Source organism: Camelus bactrianus, chromosome 33 (assembly GCF_048773025.1).
Source record: "Camelus bactrianus isolate YW-2024 breed Bactrian camel chromosome 33, ASM4877302v1, whole genome shotgun sequence".
NCBI classification, from domain to species: Eukaryota; Metazoa; Chordata; class Mammalia; order Artiodactyla; family Camelidae; genus Camelus; species Camelus bactrianus.
The window spans coordinates 11,275,366-11,299,686 of record NC_133571.1 but is presented as its reverse complement, the minus strand read 5'-3'; the positions used below and the strand labels follow the sequence as shown (position 1 = coordinate 11,299,686).

The 24,321-nt window shown below is 41.9% G+C and overlaps 1 protein-coding gene across 4 annotated transcripts in view; it reads left to right on the top strand.

Annotated features, from left to right (window-relative positions):
- The window catches only part of CADM1 (cell adhesion molecule 1), a 315,921-nt gene that overhangs the window by 31,927 nt on the left and 259,673 nt on the right, over positions 1 to 24,321 (top strand). The window lies entirely within an intron of this gene.

Sequence of the window (24,321 nt, the reverse complement as noted above, 5' to 3'; positions counted from 1 at the left end):
CTAGGAGGGCAAGACTGACATTACACTGCTTACAGTTTTTATTTTTTTGTAATTTTCTCTGTGGCTTGAATTTTTTTTTTTCTTTTTAGCGAACATGTATCTGTTTTATACAATGCGGAAAAGCTGTTAAGCTAAAATTCTGGTAAGTGTTGGAAGTAGAGAATTAAAATTGGCAAAATTGCAAATTATTCTGAAAGTTTCTACTTCTCTTTCTTCTGGGTACCATCCATGGGATGCTTTGGCAGTAATTAAGTCTCTTTGTATATGAAAGACACAGGCTGAGTGTTGCACCTGGTTGTGAAATGAAATACTTACAGAAATATATTCACTTTTAATTTATTAATGGGTGTAATCAAGATGAAAAGCTTTTCTTAATAATTAACGTCAAGAAGAGAAGTGTAAACTTAAGGCAAGTTTATGACTTCTCTCCAGAGGACGTATAGATGTGACTGGGTTTGTGATTTAAAAAAATTTGTTTTCAGTTCCTTTTTTTTTTTCTTTTGTTTGAAGGTCCTTGCGTTTCAGCCTTGCCTGGCTATGGAATTAGGAGCAGACCCTAGTGTGTCTGGAAACTCATTCATGTTAAAAGGGGGAGAATGCTTTAGGTTTCTATCCTCCTTTGAAAAATTGTACGATTGCAATGGTATTGGTCCAAGTGGTCCCTGTGATGTGCGGCTCCTCTCTTTTTCATGCTTAAGCCGGCACATGTTTATTTCTTTATGCCTTGAAATACACAGAGAAGTTCAAAATGGAAATGCCCTGGAAATTGAGCTGCTTTTTAGTTGGATGGTCCCACAAGCGTTTAGGAAACACTTTGTGAAACTGCTCGTGGGCACCTTTTGTACTGGTTCTGGTGCGTCCGTCTTTTATTTGGGGATCATGGCTCTTCCCAGAAAAGAGCAGGCTTGCTCCCTCAAGCCTTTCTACCTTCCATCAGTTGGGTTTGCGTGTTCGCAAGCATATTCCATCCCGTGACTGGCAGCCTTTGTGTTCGGTACCCACTCTGAAGTGTTCCGTGTCGTTTAGAAGGTCGAAGTAGTCATCAGTGACTGAAGCCTAATTTAGATTCTTAAATCGAAATCATTGTTGAAGAATACTGCTTCTCCACTCCAGACGTCTTCTGCATATCATGAGCGTGTTCATCAGAGAACAAGCTCTCACCCGGTCTCTCATACTATGAAAGCGTTTTTTAATCCCTCTTAACAGGTGCTGCCGCAGTTTATTTATAACCAATGCATTAAAATGAAAAATACTGAAAGGGTCCTGTGTGGAAGGCGGCTATTGAAATATTGCCGTATTTAAATTACAGAATTTTGTCAGGCTGATTTGTGGAAAGGACGAGTCAATGTTGGCTGGTTAAGTGATGTACTCACTGGCTTCCTGTAAGTTGGGAAGGTGCTTTCTGCAGTGTATATAAGTCGTGAAAAATCTGGGTCTTGCAATTGACTTGATTGCCCCCTTGCATATTTATGACCAGGTTCATATTTGGCTGGCTTTCATGCTCTCTGACATTTCTGATCTTTCTGAAGCATGACATATGTTAGAACGCTCTTGGTCTTCTAGACTTAAACGGCAGCACAAAGACGAGATATTTCTTTGAAAAAGTTGTCAAGAGGGTTTCATTTAACCCCTTTCTTCCCAGTCCAGGTTTGAGCTCACACACAGGGAAAGTCTGTGGACACTCTGAAATTGTGCAGCATGTCAGTGTGAAGACTTGCTATGTGTTTGGAATTCTTGTTGGTTTATATTTCTACCGCATTTTCTCCTTCCTGAAAAAAGTCTCGCTAGAGAGTGAATTAGTTGGGCTGTATTAATGGATGTTTATGTTGTCCTGTGACAGCTGGTTTTGCTAATTTGTTTTTACAGGGCAGTTGATAGTAAATGAATGGCATGCTGAATATTTTACTGAGATTTCAGATTATCTAAAGAATATTTCCTGGCTTACTAATTGGTAGATAATGCTGAGTACATTGATGTTGACATGAGCAAATGGATTTAAAATGATTTGAAGTGAACTTCATTAAAAGATGCTCTAATCACAGTCAGCAGGAAATGTCAAACTGGTTCTGCCTTCATTCACTCTCGAGGACTAGAACCATCGTAGACTCGGGGTGCTACCAGTCATCGCAGTTCTGGTTTTACGGTGGTCTAGGGTGGGGGAAATGATAGAGGTTTTTTCAGAGCATTTTGGCTCTGAAAGTAAAGTAAGTAACATATCAATTATTAATTACCTGTATGGTTAAATGAACATTCTCTGAAAATCGTGGTTTTACTGTGGGAGTCCTGTAATGCATTATGGATTGGATACATGGAAATCATATTTGTTGCCCACTCTGACCTGGAAGGCAGTAAATTACTTGGTACCCATTCCAGCAGAAACCTATTCTAGAATTAATGCTAATGTGCTCATCAAAACATCAAGAGAAACGTAGGCAAGTACATTCTAAATTCCCAGGTTAAAACTTATACTCTACCTATTCTGGTAAAAAGCTATAAAGGCTTTTTGATCGAGATTGACCATTTGAGGGGGAAAAAAAATCTAAGGCTATCAAATACAGGAGGTAAATGTAACAGTGAAGAAGGCAGATTTTGGAATAAGACGCTTCAGGATTCAAATCTCACTTTTTTCCATTCCAACTGTATGTATTGATGCAAGTAACTTAACCTGTCTGAGCCCTGGTTTTCTTATCTGTAAAATGGGGATAAAAATATCTCCTTGTGAGGTTGTGGGAGTATCTATACCTCTGTGTTTATATTTCTACTAACTGCTTATCGAAGTACAAGGCACTTGATAAGGGCTCCATCAATGTGAGCTGTTGTAACCAAAGTAAGTTTATTTCCGCTTTCAGATACCCATGGAAAGGAGAGGGCTTCCTATGCCAAGGCATCCACCAGGCATCTTATTGGTATTGATTTTAAGTTTTATACAAATCTTGTCTGTCATTTCAGAACATAGCTGTCCAGAACCACTAAAAAGTTCCTGATGAGGATGTGGCAAAGGCTGGGGTGAGACTACCCCCAGATTTATGCAATAAGTTCTTGGGGAAGCTTGCTGCAGTAATCTTGTTTTTCTTTTTGCATCCCATCAAAATGCCTTTTTCCTTTGGTCTCTGACACAGCAGTCTGAGGGAGGGAGTAGTGCTCCCAGGCAGAGATCAAGGGCTCTAATTATTTCCCAGTAAAAATAATATGATGCAGGAATTTGTATAATGCTAATGAAATCTAGCTCTGTGGCAAGCAACCTGTTCTTTTCAGTCTCCTCATTAGCATCCGATTTGTGCTGCTAAGCAGCTGTACAGTTTGGGTGTCTTTTGAAGAGCATCCGCGTGGGTCAGCCCGACATGTAACACTGGAAGCTCTTTTCTCCGTAGTCAGGAGGCCCTCCTGGTAATCACCGTACAGCGTCAGACTGGATGAGGAGATTGATCAAGTAGGCTGATCCTGGCATGGGATGTTCTGGACCACACAGACAACACCCCCTAAATGACCCAGCGTTGTTGGTTCTAAGCTTTGGAGTTTGTCCCCCCCTCGCCCCTTGATGCCAGTGTGTTTTTGTTTTTGTTTTTTTTTTTCCCCTGGGCGGGGGGTAGTTTAGGGGGTAGTTAGCTTGAGTGATTGATTGGCTGATTTAATGGAGATGCTGGGGATTAAACCCAGGACCCCGTGCATGCTAAGCACACACTCTACCACTGAGCTATGGTCCCCCTGCCACAGTGAGTTTTAAAGCCGAGAGAGGGAAAAACAAAACAAAAAACAAAACAAAACTCCTTTGAATGACCCTATCAGCTTTTCAGTTTCCTTTAAACTATGCTGGAAACGTAATCATCTCTGATGAATTCGAGTGCAGGACACGGGCTCTGTCGACAACACCAAATGTGAAAAATGGTGCACCAGACTGCAGATGTGGTTTGTGGGTTCGTACAGACTTCCCTTGGCAGTGGGGAAACGGGGCTTAAGTCATGCTTAGAAAATGAGAAAAATGCTTAAGGGACGTGACTAATGTGTGCCGTGTGCCCTACGCTACATAAACCCATTATGCGTTTTAATTTAATGTTCTCTGTAAAGATTCAGGACCTGTCAGGAGAAGGAAAGAAACAAGCGATCTATCTTCAGTGAATTGTGAATAGATTTTTATATTTTTTAAAATAACACATTCACCTAAAACCTCCTTTTCCCTTCATTCATTTTTCTCCACGTCTAGTCCGTTCCCTGTCTCACACCGCCACCACCGAGGCTGCTTGTGAGCTGTTTTGTTCGGAGAAATCAGACTAACGTGTTACATATTTAACATTGCTAATTGATTCAAATGTAAAGGAAAAAGGAAGAGATGCAGAGTGCCGGAGCCTCTGACTTGGTGGACAGTCTGAATTGAAGGTGATTCATCTCCGAGGCTGTCAGCCTATGGATAGATAATACAGCATTTTTTGCAAGGGGTGATGGGGCTGAAATGGGGAAGAAATTAACTTGCACCTTGGAGCTGGAAAACCAACTAACTATTTCTATAAAGAATTTGGCTCTAATTCTTCTTCTTTTCCCCTCAAAGCTTTTTGTTTTCAGGCTTCAGGTATAGATTGGGAGATGACCGGGTGACATGGACTTTCAGTGGCGTCATCTTCTTTGCGTGCTGGGAAAATTAAAACACTTACCTGTACTTCACTAAAGCAAGCTGAAATTTGCTGATGATTTTAATTGATGAGCGAGGAAGTGGAAACCCCAGTGGGTCAGAGAGAATTTTTCCATTATAAAAACATAACCTTTCAGAGAGTACCCAATGGCAGTGAAATGTCAGGTACCTGGATTTTAACAAAGGAAAGGGAGGCAGAGTTGCATTAAGTTTCCTGGAATATGATTCTGAAATATAGATGTACGCATATACCTCATTCTTCCTTGAAGTTGTTTTGTTGGCTGCTGTGTGTAGGTGAAAAGTAATTGTGACAGTGATATCATTTTTGGCTTTGAACTGATTTTTTCTTTTAAGTCGAAGAAGGCTAATGGCATGGGAAAGAATTATTTAAAGCCAGGAAACATAAATATTGTAGAAAATGTTGACGTTAGGACTTAGTCTCAGCTCTTCTGTTTCTCTGGAGGAGAGATGTTAGTAAACTGAGACGGGGTAGACAGACTTGGCCAGAACTGTTACAAGTGCCGAAAACAGTTTGGTGACATAAAGCAGCGCGCTCCCCTGTGGGGTTCGTGAGGTCCCTCAGGAGATTCAGGGGTGGCCTTCAGCAGGTGTGTGAGTTTCCTGCCATGTTGTGGGTGCATTTTTTCTGGAAGGATCGTGTTTTAATAAATAATCATACTGAAATAAAACTCCTCCTGCCAGCTCTCATAAGTGCCTGTTTTACAGGCTGACACGAGCTTTCTCTGTCACGTTCCTCTTCCCCACCGTTGCACCCTTCTGCAGAGCACCGATGTCCCCCGTCCTTTATACCACTGCCTCTCCTATGAAAAGGGGTGCCCCCTTTAAAAAAGAATGACCTAGGGACTCGCCATATTGACCGACAAACTTCAAGGGCTTTCCTTAAACCCTCCTTGCCTTAAAGTTAAGGAAGTCGACTCCAGGAAGGAGGGACCACTTGTCTTGTTTGATTTACCCCCTTACCTCATGGATACTCAGGTACTTTCCAACATAATGATGGCTTTTGAACTTCCCTTTCTTTCCTTCCTCCCCATCCAAAAGAAATTACTTGTATGGGGGAAGGTATAGCTCAGTGGTAGAGTGTGTGCTTAGCATGCACGAGGTCCTGGTTCAATCCCCAGTACCTCCATTTAAAAAATAAAAGTAAATAAAAAAACTAATCCTCCAAAAAAAAAAAAAAACAGAAAAAAATTACTTTTAGGATATTTAGTGGGTTCACGGGTCTCTCCTCCAGTGTGACCTCTTTTCATCCAGTATGGGGTGAGATGTGGCACCTGTCAGCAGAGGCTGCTGAGCACAGGTTGCCATGGCCTGCAGACCTGAATGGGGTGGCTCAGTGAGGGGCATCGCGCTTCGGAGTGGGAGGACCGACGGATAACCCGAGGTGCTCCCAGTGAGCTGCTGGCAGTTCAGCAGGTGAGATGCCAGTCTCTTCCTTTCCGGTTTAGCTCCGGCCTTCCTCTGCGGCTCTTCCGCCATCCGCGTGTCCAGCTGAAGCAGTCAGCCTTCTGAGATGGGCCTTGGGGCTTAACTTCTGCCCCCTCTACTGTCCTGAAATGATGCTTCAGAAGTTCACTGAGTACCAGTAGCCCTTAGTTGAGCCTTATCTTCCTTGCCTGCCTTACAGTACTTGACATCATTAACTCCTGTTACCTTTGGAAAACTCCCACCGTTTCTTCCGCAGCACTGCTTCTGCCTTTCTCGTTGGCTTTTTTGGGTGGCACACGTTTTGGCCCCTTTTCCTTCTGCCAGCAAAACGTTTTCCCACTGTTTTCAGACATTTTCATCTCTTTTCCACAGGGCCTCTTCGGAGTTCTAGATCTCATTCGCTCCTGCAGCTTCAAGTGTGGTTTTTTTTTCTCTCTAGCCTGACCTTTTTTTTTTTTAATTCCTGCACAGCATTGTCAATTGCTTGCTGTCTTGCCATCCCTGGGAGCCCCACTGCCCCCTCAAACTCCTTGTTTCCAACAGAATCGATCTCCACCTGTGCCCCATCTCATTTTACAGATTTTCCAATACACCCACCAAAGACAAGGCCCCCGACTGGAAAGGCTGTCCCTGCCATCACCCCTAGAAGCAGGCCCTAAACCTGCTTACCCAGGTCATCGTGTGTCCCTTTCTCCCGTCATCGCTCCCCGCCCTTCACCCAGGCAGCCCCAGACCTGAGTCTCCGCCGACATCTTCGTCTTCCTTCCGTGCGTCCTGTGCACACAGTCACCGGGTTCTCTGGACCTTTCTAATAAAAACTTTCTCACGTCACACTTCCCGTTGCCATGGCTCAGGGTCAGCTATTTATTCTGTTGTGGCTTTTTTTTTTTCTTTAAATTGAAGAATCTTCGATTTACAATGCTGTGTTAATTTCTCGTGCTAATTTCAGCATTGTACAGACCCCGTCCATCCCATGGACTGTGGACGGATTTATCTTCCTTAAACCCTGTCACTTCCTAACTCCAAAGCTTCCTTGTTTTAAAAGCAGAATTCTCTGGCCTGCTGGGCTCACCACATGCTCCTTTGTACCATTCTGTTGACCCAACTTGCCATCATCCATGGTTTGCAGTTTTTCACCCATACCATTTTTTTTAACATTGATCTCCTGTCTCCTTATATTGAGATATTACTCATCCTTTACATTTCTGTATGAAGATGCAGCCTTCCCCCGTCACCTTGGCTTCATCTGAACCACTATTCTTACTTGTTATGAGATTTATAATATGCAGTTTTGTTTAGTTATTTGTTTTATCACCCAGCTAGACTATAAATACAGACGGAGTAGGGGCTTTATCTGTCATATATAATATGCCACTTACTACAGTACCATTTACATGTTAGGGGTCCAATAAATATTTATTGAAAGGATTAGTGAACTACACTGAAATTCTCCTTCGAGTTAGCAGTCTAATGCAAAGTTACTAAAGATCTCATCCCACTAAATATCTCTTGACTAATTGTTTTTGGGGCCTTTCTACTTAGTCATGCCAGTTAGCATGGATTCCTAGGCTCAGAACCTGAAATAAATTCATCTATACTTGAAAGAAACCCGGCTGTGACAGTGTAAGGATTTTAGTAAAAGAAAAATGGGGAGCAGAGAGCCAGTGACCAGTTGCTGATAAGTGACATGCTTTTCTTTTTCTGTTTTTGGCGCATAGACAGAATAAGGTGACTTCTACCTCCCATCACCCCATACAGTTAAAAGAGTGGGGACATGGGAAGATGAGATACACGAGAGAAAGAAAGTACCGTGTCTGGCCATGTTAATTACTCAGTCAGCAATTTCATTATTATCATTACTATTAGTGTATTTTCACCATTTCTTGTCACTTAAAAAAAATACTGGCTACAGTGCATTTAAAGATCTTCAGAGGGAGTAATGAAAACTTAGTATTAAAAGGTTAGTGCCCGGTGTTTAGGCCCTGGGATGTGTTTCTACAACACTGGGTTACTTGTACGGGAGGATTTTGTCAAACTTACCAGGAAGCTGTGTGTAGCTGAGTTGTATTGTTTCGGGCTATTTGTAAATATTACATTGTGTGACACACTTCCAGCACCTGCAAAGCCTGGCCTTTGGGACTGATCTGAAGAGCTGTTTACAATTGTGACAAACCAATACCCATGGCCAAAGGGAAAGGTTTGCACCAGGAGTCAACTGAAATGAAAAGGGAGGGTGTGTGGCTCCCTTAACCCTGTGTGGACTGGCCGTGCTGCAGCATTTGCTGCCCGGAGATAAGATTGAAGAAAGCCTCAACCTTCGTGAGAGCTTCTCTGGAAAGAGAAATCTCCTTTGTGAGCCTACCTGCCAACTGGAGAAAAAGGTGCCAGGTGTTCAGGTGCTGCTTCACAGGGACCAGAGCCCCTAAGTACATGTGCAGTTGCAAAATTTAAATCCTATTTGTGGGAAATCAGTAGAGGGTTTAATAGAAGGTTAAACAAATCATACATAGACACACAGAAATAGTCTGGCCTGAGTATGGAAAGGCCCAGAAGTCTGAATGTTCTGGTGAAGTACTGGGAGGTAATTTATTTTTAAAATTTATTAAACCCACTGAAGCAGAAGCGTGAGGATAAGGGAAACCATATGCACATATGGTCCGGAATGAAATGCTTCAGATTTCCGAGATGGTTGCAACCAGCGACTAAGCCATTTTGAATTAACTTTGTGAGTGAAAGTCTTTCCAATTTCTTCAGGTTCCACTGGTGGTGGGAAGACAGCTAACTAGTCAGTGCTTCTGCTGGACTGACTTCCAGGAGGGAAATGGGACCCTGTCCATCCTTGCTCTGAGCTGGCTCTCCCCTTGGGGAGGGGGATTGGGCTTGCTGGGGGGGAGAAGATTTCAGCGTTTCTTTTCCGGAGAGAAAGGCATGTCTGAATGAAAAAATTTTTAAAAATATGTAAGTATAATTTAGTTGTGTGTGTTTTTTTTAACGGAGGTACTGGGGATTGAACCCAGGACCCCGTGCATGCCAAGCAGTCGCTCTACCACTGAGCTGTACCCTCCCCACCAAATGAAAGTTCATTCAAAGCTTTTGGTTTCTCCTGGGTGGAGGTGGGGAGGAGATCATGATGTCATAGTTCCAAATTTTAATGTTTTAAGTATAAAACTCTTAACAAGAGACTAGACCTTTTTTTCGTCTTAAAGTCATTTGTTAAAGTTAGTTCTTGGGCTCACTGGCGGGAGGAGATGCAGGAAGATCTAATCAGAGGCAGAATCCAGAGGAATCAGACCAGAGACAAATCACTGAGTGGAATACAGAGGTACATTGTGTGGCAATAACACTTCTTTCCATTCATTATTGCAGTTATAATAATGGAACCCAACATATTTAACTGGCACAGTGTACTCGGCTCTACTGAATAGATTGCACTGTTCCCGCCGAAAAAACCCCTTGTGCATCGGGAATCCGTGCGCACGCCGCTCTTGGGCTCTGGAGAGCTTTCTTTGTTTACATGATAAGTGATTAACTGAATTGTAGAGCTTTGCTAAGCGTCATCCGCGAAGATGAAGCGAGACGGGAGTATCCGCTCTGCGATAACTTTGCAGGGCGTTGATTAATTTAGAAAATCTGTGAGATCTTTGTGCGTATAGATGCCTTAACTTAGAAATATGTAAGTGGAAGTATCGGTTGAGTTTGCTATCTGGGCTCGGCTTTTATCTGATTCCAGAGGACCTGTTCAAGGAAGTTCTGTCAAGTGAGATGTTATTGGTGTGTGCGGTGAGATTTCGAGTTTCAGAAGTGGTGTGTGATTTCAAGTATCTCTGAAGACATGGGTGGGTACTGAGCCCCTGTAAATGAGGGTGGTGCTGAATGTGGATGGAGAGACTAGGGACCTTATATGGATGGGACTTGGTGAATATCAAAGACTTTTTTCCTGACTTGCAAGATGAAATGTGTGTACGGACAGGGGCAGGATCCCTGGATATTATTATGATTATGATTATGATTATGATTAATTTATTTATGAGCACACACTGCCTGCCAAGCACTGTGCTGAAGCATTTTACTTCCACTGCCTCATTAAATTCTCACAAATATTCCAGTATCTACTCTGATCTGCATTTTACTGATGAGGAAACCCAGCCTTGGACAGATTACTTCATTTTCCTTTTTTTTAATAGAATACAAAGAACAGTTTATTGTACAAAATTAAGGCCTTCATAGTTTATAGTTCACTAAGGCTAAACAAAGACTAGGTAATTTTTTAAATCCTTTACGACAATTTCACATATACTTTCTCCCTCCCCCCAACTATTAAAATGGCCTGACCAACTGTTATCAAAACGAAAACTATAAATGACACCAAGTCCTTTAAAGACAGCTGTCCCAGATGTTTTTTCTTGGCATGGGTGATCTTCGTGGCGTGGGACAAGGTGATCTTAAATCCTTGTGAAGCATCCCTGGCAGCTCCTGCCTGTCCGTCATTTTCAAATTCAACAGAAGCAATGTCATGCCTCCCAGGTACCAAACGTACTTCCCCGAAACCAGGGAACTGATTAAACGGCCCGGGAAAAACCACAATGTTACTTCTTTTCCTTGTCTGAAGATCCCACAGTTAATGAAGCCCGGACTCGATCCCCGGTGCCTCTCACTGCAAAAGCCAGGCTGTGTTTGCTCTCTGCTGTAAACAGACTGGAAAGGCAGAGCTGATCGTTTTAAAGCCGTTATTGTCTCAGTCACGTTGTTCCTCACTGCATATGAGCATTTGTACATCTGACCATTAATCCGAGCTTGACGAGGTTAGAGACTCTCTGTGGAGATTTGGGGGGTACCCTAGCACCCTGGAACATCAGCTCGTTGCTTCGCTCAGAACTGTGGGCGCCACAGGTAGTCCTGCTGCTCTGGATGCAAGAGGTCTTTAGTTCAATTTCTTGCTGGAATGGATTCTTCACAAATAAGGATAATCTTTCATTTAATGTTTATTCACATGAATTCCTTCTGTATTCTGTACTGTCCACACTGGGCTCTGCAATTTTTATATATTCTTGCCAGAATGCACTTATTCATTAGCTGTTTTTATTAGCGTTACGGTTGAGATGACATTTTCCATTCTAAACTCCAATTTTCTGTGGCTTTTAATTTTACAAAACAATTACCTATCAGACTGAAACTCCTTAGGCTGGTTTTCCTCTCAGAGAAGAGGTTTGGGGGGAGGTTTTAAAGTCTGTTCCACTTTTCTTGGCAGCCTAGACATTTAGATTCGTGTAAGGGCTCTTTAAATAAAGTTGCAATTGCTTAATTATTTAAATAAACGGGAGCTGAATTATTTAAGGGTTTTCTTGGCAAGACAGAAGGTTCTGGATTTCTCTCTCCTACCCCTCACTCAGAATGTTTCATCCTGTTTTGTGATGACCAGTGGGGAATGAATTTTTCAGTTGTGTTTTGGTATCTCTGTGAATCTAGGTGCATTTTGGGGAGGTCTTAAGCTTAAACCCGTGGATTTTAGAAGTCAAGTTTGAATACAGTTTTGGAATTTGAAAGACCTGGGTTTGGATCCAGACCCAGGCATCAATGTATCTTTATCAGCTTTGCAAAGTTACTTAACCTTTCTGAGCATCCTCCTCCTCCTCTGTTACCCACCTAAGAGGGCTGGGCAAGATTAAGGCGATGTATATGAAAGCCCAATGGTACCTAGAATTAGTAGACGCTCAATACGTCGTAACTATGAAGTCTGTGCCAGACACTATGCCAGCTTGTAGGAGCTCTGCGGTGGATAAGACAGGGAGGTTCCTGTCCTTTGTGAGCTGTTCATCTGGCAGGGGCAAAGCAGAGGGAATTTCAAGCAGAGGGACTAGCCTGAGCAGAGGTCAGTTTGGAACCATGAAAGTCAGTTATTTGGCAAACTGTTAATGTTCCAGCATGCCTAATCTTAGCATTAATATAATTGGAAATATTAAAGCGATATGGTGTTTTTGAGGTTTCTGATCCACGCGACATACATTATTTCATTTGACCCTTGCAAAAACTCTGTGTGGCAAAAGGGATTCCCATCTCTATTTTACAAGGGATTCGAGTGATGTATCCACATTTATATACAGGTAGTGGAAGAGCCAGGATCTCCAGGTTTTTGCATTTTCTGTCTGGTGTTCTTCCTACTGTATCACTCACCTGGTCGTGTATCTTATCTACGGACAAGTGCTAAGCCTTTACTGATAATTTAATGAGACTTTAAGAATGTTCTTTTTGCTTAAACATTTTTTACTCAGATTCACGTGACTTAAACTTACACGAAATTCAATTGAGGTTATACTTTTGCCTCTATGTGTGTGTCACTTGCGACTTTGTAATTGAAAAAAAAAAAAGGTATGGTTATTTCCTCCCTCCCGCCTGAAGTTTGTCAAGTCATAATTTCAGCCCCCAGTTTTACTTAAAGTGCAGGTTCCTTCTTGCATCAGCATGTTTTATGTGGTCTTACTGAACGGCCAGATCACAACTTAGACGTTCAGATTTGCCGGGTGCACCCTCCACAGCCCCACCTACCCAGTTCTTCCTGTTCCTCTCGGCTAATGACAACAGCACGTCTTTGGGGGAGGTATTCTTGTTAAAGGCCCCCTTTTGTTTCACGATACTAGATTCAGACATGTTGGATTTTTTGCCGAAACTGTTAAGACAGCAGCTCTTCAGCCATCATTGATCTTTAAAAGCAAATGCACGAACTGGACACAAACCCCTCCACGACCACTCGTGTTCCCCTTGCTCTCTAGGAGCCGAGCCACCGTGCCAGTAGGAGGGCGTGCAACAGGCAAGGCGGAAGCCCAGCTCCACTTCTTAGAGAGTAATTACTTGAACCCTGGGGTTGCTCCTGGATCCTGCTAGGTATTGGCATTTCCAGATAAGAACGCAGATCCTGCACGCGCTGTCAACTAGATCTCTGAATACGATGTTACTGTGAATGGATGGCAGTGCTCTTGGGCCAGCGATCTGTGAAATACTCCACCGCGTTGGGCACACATCAGAGTACCGGGTTCTCTCCTCTCCCGAGGAAAAGCATCTGGAAGGACCGGCTTCTTCTGGTTTTATAGAGAGGCTATTTTACAGTTGTTCCTTTTAATTAGGAGAGAGGAGGTGGCTCAGGTACGAAGGCTGGCTACACAGGTCACAGAACTTGTGTGGCCTTCCTGGAATACTGAAAGATTTTCTTCACGAGAGAGTCATTGAACATTCCAGGGGTTTTGTTCACATTTTGACTTCTGTGCGGTGTTTTTTTTTTTTTTTTCCGGTAGAAGAGAAAAACTAATATTTATGTAACATTCACTGGTATTAAACACAGAGCTTAGTGCTTAATCAGATTTGAGCCTCGTAATAAACATGATCCCCATTTTACAGATGAGTAAAGTATAACTCAGGGACTTTGTAACTTGCTTAAAGTCACATACATCTTAAATTTAAAAAGTGAGAGTTAAAAAATTTTATTGCAAGATACAGAACAATGCATAGATTATTCATGCATGTCTCAGACTATTACGAAGTAATTTACTAATGAAACTATTACCCAGGAATTCTAAGACCATAGATTAGTTATCTACTTATGAAATTTTTTTTGAAGTCTAGTTGATTTACAATATTGTATTCATTTAAAGTATACAGCAAAGTGATTCAGTGATATATATATATTTTTTTCATATTCTTTCCTATTACAGGTTATTATGAGATATTTGAATATAGTTCCCTACACATTTTGAGTTCTTAGCATATTATTATTTAGAATACATACGGGGATTTTATACCAGACCTACCTTTATCTCTATTTTCTTTTTTTCCCCATTTTTTTCCTTTGAAGTACTTCTATTCTTAGAGATACTCCTGCCGTCTCCCCACACAGACCCCTTTTTTTCCCCTCAAAATACATTGAAGATTTAGAAATGATTGTTGAACTTTCCAGTGGGGGTTGCTCATGATTTTTTTGAGCTTCACTTAGGAGGCTTTTTTGTTCCTTATTTTAAATTTGTAATTGTGAAAAAAAAATGGAAGGACCTTAAGCTGGTAGCTGGGGGGGCTCCAAGAAGGAGTTGCCATATTGATAAAAAGAATCTGAAAAAAGGGAGCTCAGAAAGAGCTGACTCCCCCTCCTCGGAGGCCTTTTGCAGTCTCACCTGTTAGAGAAGTCACTCCACCACCATAGGGTGGAAGGAAGGTCTGAAACTTCCTCCCCGGTACTTGGAAGAAGTCAAAAGTTTTTATTTCATAAGCCTTCTTATTTTATGACCGGGTAAGAAATCTGGTGGGGCGCTAGGAAGGCAAGGCAATGATTTCTTCCTAAAAGATCGGAAGATAGTGAGCAAGACTTGTCCCTTAAGATAGAAGGTGGACAGAAGTCCAGTACAGCAACAGTCAAAGGCTCATCTTTTAGGATGACATTTGCCTAAACTCTCCTGTGGTGCTTAACCTGAAATGAACTCTTGAAAAGACCATTAGTCTTCTCAGACTCTCGAAGAGGAGGCGGGGTCTTGACAGCGGGCACGTGGATCCCGGCCTCCATCAGGAATGGTAAGCGCGCACCTTCCGTCTCGTCTGCTACTGGAATTGAATGTGTTTTTTTTTTTTTTTTTTGGTTTGTAATTTTGCCAAGAGCTTTCAAGGAATTCGAAAGGTGATGGGATCCAGTATCATTGCGTTTTATGAGGCTATACTGAAACTTTTCCTTGACCCCAGTGCAAAACCAGCTTCTTAGGATTTGAAGATTATTTTTAAAACACAGCACAAAAGTGAACTTGAAACATTGGAAGAGAAGCGTCTGCCTGGAAGACTGTGGTTCTGCTCCAAGAGGAGCAGTTTACTTCCAGCTTGATTTACCTGGCAGGAAAGTATCTTTTGCAGACACTACTGAAGTTTTTCTTAAATTCCTCTGCTTTGAATTGTGTCCCTGGGAGCCATTCATCTTTGTCACCTGCTTTACTTCTGCTATTTTTAGCCAGGTGCCAAAGACCTTACAGCTTCCTCAAGTGAAGGATAAAGAATTAAGATCTGTTGTAAACAAAGGCTCATCACAGCATTGTTTTTCTGCTGTGAGAGCTTCCTTCAAGTTTTCCCTTGAGTCAACTTTAATTGCCTAGAACCTCGAGGACTTCGACTTTCTAGGAGAGAGCCCTTTGTCAATTTTGTTTCCAAATCTTTGGAGAGGTAAGGCTTTTTTTTTTTTTTTAAAGAACATTCTAGAAGTAGTGACCAATAAAGGACTACATCTCTTCCTTCCCTAGTCTCATGTCATAATAATAAGCTGTATGTAGTCATTAAAAAAAAATAAAAGTGGGTGCCTCCTAGATCTTCGAGGCTATTATCTTATAAGTTGTTTGCTTTCAGAATGTGCCACTATTTGTTTTTAGCTCAATTGGTTAATCTTAGGACTAAGGAATTCTAGCATTTAAATTTCATTTTTTAGGCTGCCGTGGGTGGGGGAGAATACTTATTTTAATGTTTCTGAGGGCTCACCTCTTTGACTTGGATTTGTGATAAGAAGGTATGTTTTTGGTGTAACTTGCAACCACCTCTGGGAAGACAGTTCAGGACACAGGCCCGGTGATGAATGTCTCTCTCTCCATGTGACCAGGGCATTTATGTGACAACTAGACTAACTGGAGAACCAGTGTAATTGTATCTATGTAATTAGGTAAAGTTAATCTAAGGAATTAAGCTCATATAATTTTCCATGCAAATGTTAGATGTTTACAGTGTTGGTTTTTCCCTTTAAGGAAGTAAGTCTAACCTCCTGAATAATTTCTTCCATCTAAATGTTAATCACTCCCAACTTCCCCCCTTTAAAAATGATTTTGGAGACTGAAATATAATAGATATTTCCCAGTAGTCATATTTCTTTCTCATGTAAACTTTGTACATAGTATTTTTTAAAGTTAAAGAAAAAGTATATAGTGAAATATTGCATATGCACAGAGCCCAGAAATTGCATTTTCTTCCAAGTTGAGTTTTGTTCTGGTCTTATTTTTATCTCTCCATCTATGTTTGCAGGGCTGTCTGTTTCCCCCAAGTGTTAATGTAAATACATTTTATTTTGAGACAGATCAGTTCACTTCCCTCTGGAAATCCATTCCTATAATGTGGTAAACCTCAATATAACTCTCTGGTCCGAATGACATTTCATAACTGTGTACAAATCAAACATTCTGTTGATATTAAATGACAACATTTAATGCTTAGGTCAACAATTCACTTAAGTCTCATTTCATTAAAATACTCCTGATGTGTAGAGAAGCTGCTTGTCTGAGCAGATAAAGCACTTGACTTTCGCCTCTAGTTTCCAGGTGGAAGTGCAGTTGGTGAGCTGTAATTCAGGTGGATTTCATAGCTTTTGGCCAGGGGGATTGGAATCGAAATCTCGTTCACATAATCAGAGTCAACCTTGGGTCACTTGAATGAGAGAGCATCGAAACCAGAGATCTTGGCTTTATTCCCTGTGTAAATCAGCTTGTCTATGGGGATGGTTTTCCTCCCAAATCTCTGAAGTAGGAAAGTTAAATAAGAAATTAACATAGTTAAGAAAGTTAACAGAGTTCACTACTTGACTTATTGTCTGTCCGTTTCTTTTCCTTCGGGACTAGCTTCAGGCCCTTCATTCTGGCCTTGAGTCTATTTTGAGAACCTTCCTGTTCTTTCTGGTGCTGGGTGTATGCCCTTGTCTCTACCCAGGACCCTCTTTTTTTTTTTTCCCAGTGGAAGTGCTGGAGGTTGAACCCTGGACCTCATGCATGCTAAGCACACGCTCTACCACTGAGCTATACCGCCCCCCTACCCCTCCCATACCCAGGGCCCTCTTGAGGAGACTGGTTTTTAATGTTTTCCCGAGTATAGTCCTCATTTATGGACTGGTCTTTTATACACATTTTCTCCTCTGATTGTTTCCCTGTACTTAAGAAAGTAGCCCAGGCCAATTAGGAACCCCCTCTAATGCCTAAATTAGCAAGGACAAGTGTTTCCCACACTTCCAAGGTCATGGTATCTCCACTTCAAGAACAGCCTCTTTGTTGGGATTGCTCGCGTCTTAAGCTGAAGCTCGTGAATAGTCTGTAACTCTTAAGTGCTCTGGAAGGGACATTTGAATAAAGAATGCTAGTTGCTGCTGTTCTGTGAGTAATCCCATAATGTTTTTGTTTTATATAAGGCCTGGAAGTTTAGGGCGTGGCTGCAAATCACCACCTAAACCCTTTTGAGCTGCACCCCCCCCCCCCAGAGCACTGCAGGATGGTAGAGGGGGACGGAAGCCTTGAGACTGTGAGTGACATTGTAAGTGACAGCGTGAGTGAGTAACTGACATCCTTCAAAGAGCTGCTAGCTGTGCTTGTAGCTCTGCGACCGTGCTGAATTTACACATACCCGTGTAAATGCAGAAAGACCCTGAGATAAATTACAGCACTTTCCGTTAGGAGAACAGCCGTCGCGGGGAGTAAGTGGCTGTTAGACTTCTCTCAGGTCTTGATAACTTAGGGAAGGCAGATAATTAATACAACCACGATGACAGCAGGTCATAATTGGCCACCTATTACAAAGTTTAGACATATCCTTCCCTTCTGTCTCTGGGAGAGAGAAATTGCTCTAGCCTATGTGTGTAGAAGACGTAACACTTGCTACAGCCGTATTTTTATTTCCAAATTATTTTTAAAGCTATTTAACAGTCACCACGGAATGTGCTTTACAGAAGCAATTTCGTGGCTTCTGTAGGTTTTTGTGTAAATCCAGATAACTGAAATGTTAGCCCTGATTCATTACTGAAAGGGAAGGAAGTACACCAAGCAGATGGTGGAGTCTCGGTACCCGATAAAGGAATCAGGGGAGGGGGAAGGACCTCATCAGAGTCTCTTTAGTTCTTTCAAAGAATTTCTGTTGTCATTGGTAACGTGAGGGGCCTTTGAAAGATGATCATTATTTGAGAAATGTTTCTGAACTAGAAACTTGCTAGCTTTGCGTCCTATTAATACTTACTGGCAGTGATAGCCATTTTCCATTTCGTGAGATCAATTTGGAACTTGAGCATAATTTTATTTCTGCTTCACAGTTCTTAAAATCCTGTTTGGAAATGTCATTAGGAGGATAAGGGATGTAATGAAAAATACGTTTTCTCATGTACCAAATCAAAGTGTATAGTTATGGAGCTGGCTATCTATACTGAACAACAGTTAACAAAATGAATCGGCTGCTTTCTGCATTTGAAGTCGTGTGGTGTAAAATTCAATGAAACATTCAATAACTGGAAAGATCACATCAGCATCGAGGATACACTTAGCAGGTTTCCTCCTACCGTATTGCTCGGGTAAAAGTACCGTTCAGAACCAGGAGTAAAGGCGATGAGTGAAGTCGAGAATTGTGAGAGGCCCGGAGGAAGAAATGCAAGTAGGAGTGACCGTGCCTAGAAACCCAAACGTGGACGCAGGTGGAAAGAAACTGACAGAAAGATGGGCCTCTGGGGACCAGTATTTTACAAGAATGGTGCTCTTGTCAGCATCTCCCAGTGAAGCCTGAAAGTTATATTTTGAAACTGGCATCTGTTAGAGCCCTCCTTAGTGCAGAGGACCTTGCTTTTCAGTGGTTGAACTTGCCACGTCAAATAGAGTGATTCCCACATAGTATGGAAAAACCCAGGGTGGGTGAAAGGAGCTTTCATTCTATCCCAAGTTCCTAACAGCTTTTCTGAATGGGAAGTCATTCCATAAATAAATCAATTGAATGAATGAATGAATGAATGAATGAAAAACATTAATGGCAAGGTTTGTTTTTCCTAAACAGGTTTTGTTTGCTGTGAAGAGATCTGGCATGCTCTTGTTTTCTCTGGTATAAAACAAAAAATAAAATCCAACAAAATGCACACTTAGGGGGTGTGTTTGTGTTTGTATGTGTTCGCTTCACTATATCATATAAGGAGGTTGTTGAACTGAGTAGAATGTTTGGAACTATAAAGTTTAGCCATTTTGAAATCTTGCTCGGTTACTCGTTGGCTTACGAAAATACATGTTTTCATATCAGACACTAAGAGCATTAAGTGATAACGTTGCTGGGAAACCCTCCTTGCCATCTCAAGCAGGAGATGCAACTTTGAAGAATGCAAATGTGCAAAACAGACAGTGGACGATGGCAGGGAGCTCACGTAGTCTCGAATTTTCTCCGTCTGAGTTTTCAATAGGGGCTGCTTCTGCTCCTGGTTCTTCCAGGGGGATAAAGCAGTTTTACAGGACTGACCTTAAGTGCAAAATGGATAGTAATTCAAAGCCCTGAGGGGGCTTAAGAAATGAAGGTAGCTTATTGGTTTTGGCAGGGAGACGGTTGGCTGGTAAGACCGTTGAGCCCCTTAACTGAACACGCTGACAGGCTGAGCAGAAGGCATGTGTGCTGTACCAAGCTCAGTCATTATTTTCATTGGCAGAGTGTATTGCTCACAGTTTCGGGGATCTGTCCATTTTGTCAGTGATTCAATCTAGGTCGGAAAAGGCGTGGGGTATACCTGCTTTTGGTTGAACATCCCTGCAGGCATCCCTCACAGGGTCCGTTCCAACTTTTAATGAGGAGCCTTGCTTTCTGTTGGGTTCCTGCGGTGGCTCACGATATCTATTTTGGGGCGTTTTAACATGGGGGTTAGCTCTTGAAATCGGACAAGGTGCCTGCCTAAAAGATGATGAGATTTTCCCCCCATCACCGCCCTCCCCCCTCCCTGGGTCTCTGCTTCTCGTTAAATTGATAATTAGGTGAGACTTTTAGACACTAGTGAAAATACAGATGACATGGGATTGTGTCGAAGGTGAGATAGCTTTCCTTTTAGAGGAAGAATAATTCTGGGGATTAGAAATAAAGAATTTGAAGACAGAAACTTAATACATTTGAGATCTTCTGTATTTTTATAGTAATTTCATTTCACAATATGCGCCAACAATACATGACACCTTGAGTAATGTATTTTTGCACTCCTTTACCCAAGAATGAAGCCAGTACATTTGCAAGAGGAGGAAATACAGGTTGACTTTGTCATATTGCTGCTAAACCCACTCTGTTTCTTTGCCTGGGAGTGGGGCTCTCTCAACCCCACCCCCAAACACAAATTCATCCGTTATTTTCGGATAAGTAATCTTTTGTTTCTTATGATTTTTCAAAATATTGTAGTTTATTAACACAAGTTGAGAAAAGAGGGAATAAAATGACTGCTACTTAAAAAAAAACAGCTCATGAATTTGGTTCCTTAGATCATTTGGGGAATATCCTTGGCCAGAAAAAGAAGGTATTTTCACACTTTGTTGTCTTGTCTTCAGGTCAACCAAGGAAGTTGCAGAAAGAATTCTCTAAGCCTCATGCTGAGTAAGGGGAGGGTTGGTGGTGAGGCCACCGTCTTTTTTATTCTATTAGTATATTTGGCAGAAAGTGTTGGGACATTCTTTTGCTAACTTATTCATTACTTCACTTATATTTTGTAAATATACTTTGTAGTAGACACAGGTTCATGTTCTGGTCAAAGTAGAATGAAAAAGGGAAAGGATTGCCTCTTAAGAATAAGGATGCGATGAATGAAATCATTTATGGTTGTTATATGTGCTGTTCATTGAACATTAAGTATTTAGATCAGGTGCTAGTCTAGGAAACTGTGTTAATCTGGGTCCAATCAAGAGAGAGAAACCACACAGTAATTTAGAGAGAGGAAGTTCAGTATGGACTCACTCACTGTAACAGGGGATTGGGATAATGAGGGATTTGCTAGGAAGATTTAAAGGGAGGGTGGGGGCACAGCTCAGTGGTAGAGCATCTGCTTAGCATGCATGAGGTCCTGGGTTCAGTCCCTATTACCTCCATTAACAAGAACAACCCCCCCCCCAAAAAAAGGGCAGGATTTAAGGAGAATTCTAAAGTGTGTAAGAATAAAAGATGCAACCAGCAACCATTACACTGAGGCTGAGACAGAGAACCCAAGGAAGAGCCCCCTTCCTCCTACCCCAGGCTGATTCAGACTGTACCACCCTGGGCACTGCGTGGCTCAGTGTGGCAGAGAAGTTGCCCTGTGCTGTGAAACTTGCTGGAAATCTGCCCTCTAGGATGCTGGGGTAACTGCTCATGAGAAGGTGTCTCTCTGGGGGCACTTTGATACAAAATTGCCTGAATAGGATGCTGGGGAAGCTGCAAGCCTCTGGATGTTCTCCCTCTGCTCGGTAGGACCTGGGGAATCAATCTGTGAGGACCTTAGGAGCTGGATCTCAGAGAAGCCCTGTTCCTTCTGCAGTGTCCCTCCAGCGCCCTCTACTGACAAAGCTTAACATTGTGCCAGTGGGTACCGGAAAAACATTGAAAGGACCCAGATGCATTTTCTTAGAGCAGGCAAAAAGGGTGAATTTGAAGTTGACGGGCAGTAAACCAATAACCAGCAAGGAAATCTGTGCTTCTTATTTAATCCTAAAAAGACTAGAACTGGCTATTGTTTATCCCTTTTCAACAGGGGAAGAAATTGATTGAAGCTCAGAGAGATTAAATGACCTGTTCAGGGCCGTATAGCTAATACATGGCAGCTCCAGATTTCAGACTCAGCTTTGTAACTCTTAAGACCCATGTGCTTTCCACTGGCCCCTTGGAGATGCAGGTGCTTACAGTCCAAGCTAGAACCTGACGATTGTACCGAATACCTTTATCTGGGTAATATACCAGAGATCACTGTTTAGCTCATCATATAGTCACTTCCCAGCGGTCCTGTGGACAAGGGGGACTCTGTGGATAACTACTTGTTCTGTTTTTATCATAGATGGTTAGACTTTAACTATTAAAGGAATAGGTTGTACCTATTTCAGTGGAGTCCCAAGGCCTCTTTTCACCCGCGTCTTAGTCGAGTTCAGGCTTCAAACCTGGTTGACCATTTGACGGCTTCCAGGGGTCTCAACCTGGGTGTTCTGGAGGGTAGGGGCAGAAGATCATGATGGCTCTTGGCTTTTTATTTGAGATGTTACTTTTTTTTACCCCAGCCTCTCTCCCCAAGTCTATCTTTCCAGGACACCCTGCTCGTTTGTTTCCTGGTTGACACTGAATTTGCAACCCTGTTCTCTTGGAACCTCTGGCTTTTTACATTCACCTCATTTGGGAAAATAGACTTATATCTCAGATTTTTGTAACAGTGTCATTTTTGTAATGATGTACACTATAATTTCTAGAAATACTTTTATCTTTTGACTTTAGGCGAGTTACTTAACCTCTCTGGGGCTCAGTTCTCTTCATCCATTCTTTAATCTATAAAGGGGGATGGCCTTTCTATAGCTTCTCATCTTAAAAACACTCACTGGCTGTTTCCAGCCTAATATCTTTTGGCAGCAGGTCCAAACACGTGCGCTTTCGGTTGCCTGATCCTGTCCCTGGCAAGTAGTTGATGAATTACAAAGAAATGGAAAACAGTATGATGTACTAGTGAGAATGTGGCTTTGAAGTCACACCCACAAGGGCTGAAATCTTAGCACCAGAACTTCATTTTATACGCCCTCGGCCAGTCATTTATTTTTCTGTGACCTTTTATTTTATGTAATGGGAACAAAATGCTTGGCCCACTGTATTCATGTGGAATAAGACAAAATAATACATGTAAAGCACTTGGTATAGCCACTGGGACATAGTAGGTGCTCTATAAATGATAGGCATCATTATTGCCATGACCTTGTAAGCTCCTTGAGGGCAAGGGCCCTGTCTTGGCCATCCTTGAATTGCTTGTCGTTTTTACCATCTGACAGGCACTCAGTAACATCACCGTTTTGAATTGAAATGCTTATATCGACTAGGGGAGTCCTTTCCAAGCTGGGCCTCTTTATATAAAAAGTAAATACTTTACATATGAATAATCAGCTTGGAGTTTATCTGTTTTGTAAGTTTGATTGCATGTATTCTTCTGTCTTAAAGTAGTACATCTTTATAATTTTATTAAATTTCCTGTCAGTAATTTTCTGTGTGACAACCGGATTTTTTGAAACCACTATTATATGTCCGAATAGTAATAGTAGTAACATGATTAAGGATTCACTGTCTGCTAGTCACTGTTCCAGACAATTTATACATAGTCATCCTCGAATACTTACAACCCTCTTAGAATCACCTTTGTTTAGAGGAGACACTGAGGCCCCCGCAGGTGGAATAACTTGCCTGAGGTCATGCAGCTGGCGAGGGGACAGCAGCCTGGGTCCAGAGCCAGCGTTCTTCACTCCGATACTGAATGACTTGGTCCACCTGTGGTTTTGAAACACTTCATCAGAAGTCATTGTCGAAAAACCAATCAAACTCAAATCAGCCCAGGTCTGGAATGAAAGGAGAAGGTGTCTACTCAAAGCAGCTTGACATCAATCTCTTTTTAAGCCCCTATATATATTCACGGGGGATTGCCTTCCCTTTTCCAAATAACTTCTGAGATCAGGATGAGCGAAAGCTGCATACATGTAACTTTCATGTTTTAATATGAAAACTGTCTATGACACCACGGTTGCTTGAAGTCATTATCCGCCTTCGTCTACACCCCACACTTAGCCTCGCCTCTCCCCTCCTCGTCCTTGAAGACAGACAACAGCAGTAACAATCTCTAGGTCTGTGGATGTCCGCCTTGTAGGGCTGGTCTCCCTCCACTGTCCTAATCTGCTTACTGGCATTATCAGTCTTTTAAATACAAGGAAGATAATAAACAGGATTTGATTTTCTACTGACAATGGGAAGTATTAGTAATTTAATTTCACAAGACTGATAAATTAAAAAAAGGGACCAAGGGCTTAGTCTCAGGTTATGTTAATGAGGCACTTTGAGTTCTCATCTGCACCCCCCAACCCCCTGCCCCCACACTATTTGGACATAGAGACCCGAGAACTTGGGAACCTGAATGAAGTGTGTGTTCAGGTGCCAACAGCTTTATTCCATTTCTCCCTTTATTTTAGTGACGGCATGATTTTCACTGATAGGAAAACGATTGGCTTGGTAGACTTTAAGAACCACTTTTCAGCGTTGATAAACGAAAAAACACAAGTGATCAGCTTTCATCATGACAAATGGAAACTGTCATTTAATTTTTATCCCCAATTATACAGCTCCGGGACCAATTTTTCAGGTGGAATGTTGGAGCCATTAAAAAGAAATAAGTAAACTATACCATATTCCATCATTTTTCTGGCAGCTAACCAATGATCTGTAGCCTTATTACATGGACGTTTTTATAGAGATATTTTTCTCTTAAGTTTGTGGAAGGCTGTATTAACTCT